The following is a 2500-nucleotide window of genomic DNA, read 5'->3' on the forward strand; positions in this document are numbered from 1 at the left end:
ACGGCACGGTACCGCGCGGTACCCACCCGCAGACAGCCGCCCGCGCGGGAGGGCCGGGGACGAGGCCCGCGCCTCCCCCCGACCGGCGTCTCTCCCCACCGCCGCGCCGGGCCCGACCGGACTCGGCGAGCCCCGGCCAACCACCGGCGAGACGAGCTCCGCAGAGCGGGCGCTCCGGGAGCGGGGAGCTTCGGAGCGCTCCCCGAGTCTGCACTTAGGGGGACGAAGGCCCTCGGGAGGGGCCTGCGAGGCACCCCAGCCGCGCCGCTCGTGCGGCCGTCGCCCGGCCAAGGGGCGGCGGCCGAGCCGGCGATTGATCGCAAAGCGACGCTCAGACAGGCGTAGCCCCGGGAGGAACCCGGGGCCGCAAGTGCGTTCGAAGTGTCGATGATCAATGTGTCCTGCAATTCACATTAATTCTCGCAGCTAGCTGCGTTCTTCATCGACGCACGAGCCGAGTGATCCACCGCTAAGAGTTGTCTCGTCTTTCGGCACCGCCCCGCGCGCGCGGGAGGGCCGGGAACGCTCGCCAGGAGCGGCCCCTCTCGGAGGACGGCCCAACCGCCTGCCCCGCCGGCCGGCCCCCCCTTCCTCCCCTCGCATCCCCGCGCGGGGCGGGAGGGGAAAGAACGGCGGAGCGCGGCGCGACGGGGGCGAGACGGAGGGGCCTCGCCTCGACTGACCGTACGAGCACGCCCAAGGAGGGCCAGAAAGGAAGGAAGGAAACGCCCCGAGCGGCGACGAGGGCCTGGGAGCCCGCGCTCCCCACCGGCCGAAGGCGACGGCAAGCGCCTCGCTCGCTTCGGGGGCGGCCCAGGCGCCCGGGCTCGGTCCGGCCTCCGCACGGAGGCGGCGGCGCGCCCGGCCGCTCCGCCTGTCCGCCTCGAGCGGGCGGCGCGGGGGGCCCCGACGGCTACCCCGCGCGCGCGCCTCCGCGCGCGCCGCTCCGCCGCGCTACGGGCAGCCTAACTCCTCCCCGGGGTCCCGTCCCGACGGCACCTCGGCGGCTCCGCGCCGCCGCGGGCGGACGCGGACGCGCCCCGAGCCGGCGACGCACGACGCCCGCGGCCCGCCGGACGGCGGCCCGCCGCGCGGCGGCCGCCCGCCACGGCACCGCCGCCGCCGCCGCTTCCCGTCTCCTTCCGCGGGCACGCGCCGAGCGGAAGGCGGACGGCCGCCTGAGGCGGGGGCGGCTCCCGCTCTCCCCGTTTCCACGCGGAGACCGGGAGTGGGACGCCCCCGCTTGCCCCGACCGCCTGCACGGCTCGGCCGGGAAGGCGAAGACGGGGAGGCGAAGCGGCTAGGCGGGGCCCGGGGCCGGGACGGCCTCGGCGGCGGGGGGCTCCGTCCGGCTAGACCGAGCGGCGACGCCGCCGCTCGGGCAACGGGGTGCCGCCCTCGCCGGCGCTTAGCGGCGGGAGAACGCCGAGCGCTCGCCCGGACGGGGGAGGGAGGAGCGGCGCCGCAGCGCGACGCAGCCGCTGCGACGGAGGCGCGGCGTCCCTTCCCGCCCCCCCCCGCGCACAGGGAGTGCGGGGGGAGGGCGTAGGGCCGCCCGGCGGCGGGTCCCCCCCTTGCGGGGACCCGCCGCGAGCCCCGGCGGGGAGCCCGCGCTCCTCGCCGGGGTCGCCCGTTCCGAGGCGGGCAGGTCGGACACGGCCGACCGCTCGCGCCGCGGTCTCTCCGCCGAGACCGGGCCGCGGAGAGGGGGGGGCAGGGGTGCCCCTCCCCGGCACGGGCCGCCCGCGGGACGCGGTCGCAGGCGACGGCCGTCCGGGAGAGGCTCTCTCACCGCGAGAGAGAACTCCCGGCCGCCGCCGCCGGCCGGCCGGCCCCCCGGGCGACGCCGAGCCGCCCGAGTCTTTAAACCCCCGCCCGGCCCCCGCGGCCCTTCGACCCCCGGAGACGCGCCGAGAGACGCGCCGAGGGAAGGGACCGCGAGAGCGCGGACGCTAGGTACCTGGCCCTGGGGCGAGGGAAACGAACTTTAGGCCCCGCGGGGGTGCCTCCCCCACTGCCACCTTCGGGGGAGCGTCCGCCCGCGGGGGCCGCGCCCGACGTCCGCCGCCACAACCACGTCCTCCGGCCCCGGGGCCCGGGGTTTCCCTCTGGCCCGGCGCTGCGCCCGGGAGGAGAGCCGTGGCTCGGGCCGCCCGCTGGGAAAGCAGGACGCCACCCGGCTTGCCGAGCCTCGCCCGCCGAGGGCGAGCGCGGCGGCGGAGCCCCCTTCCCGGCTCCCCAGGCAGGAGAGGGACGGGGGGCGGGGGACGCCGCCGCGCCGCTCGGCGCGCCGTACCCGGAACGCCCGGAGCCCTCCGCGGGCTTACCCGGCAGCCCTACCGAACGTCCGTGCGAGAAGGGAACTGTGACATTCACACCGACACAGCCCCGGGCACGGGGTGCGGGGAGGGTCGGGGGAGACGCCTCCCCCGACCCCGAAGGACAGCTCCCGTCTCTCTCGCCGCTCGCACACGCGGCGCCGTCGTCGTCGGCGCCGCCG

At 78.9% G+C, this 2500-nt stretch overlaps 1 non-coding gene across 1 annotated transcript; it reads right to left on the reverse strand.

Moving 5' to 3' along the window:
* Nucleotides 1-325: 325 nt before the first annotated feature.
* Nucleotides 326-478, reverse strand: LOC128903509 (5.8S ribosomal RNA). Its single transcript, XR_008464115.1, has one exon. It is a non-coding gene; the product is annotated as a 5.8S ribosomal RNA (ribosomal RNA).
* Nucleotides 479-2500: the final 2022 nt, after the last annotated feature.

The sequence above is a fragment of the Rissa tridactyla genome, unplaced genomic scaffold (assembly GCF_028500815.1).
Source record: "Rissa tridactyla isolate bRisTri1 unplaced genomic scaffold, bRisTri1.patW.cur.20221130 scaffold_382, whole genome shotgun sequence".
NCBI classification, from domain to species: Eukaryota; Metazoa; Chordata; class Aves; order Charadriiformes; family Laridae; genus Rissa; species Rissa tridactyla.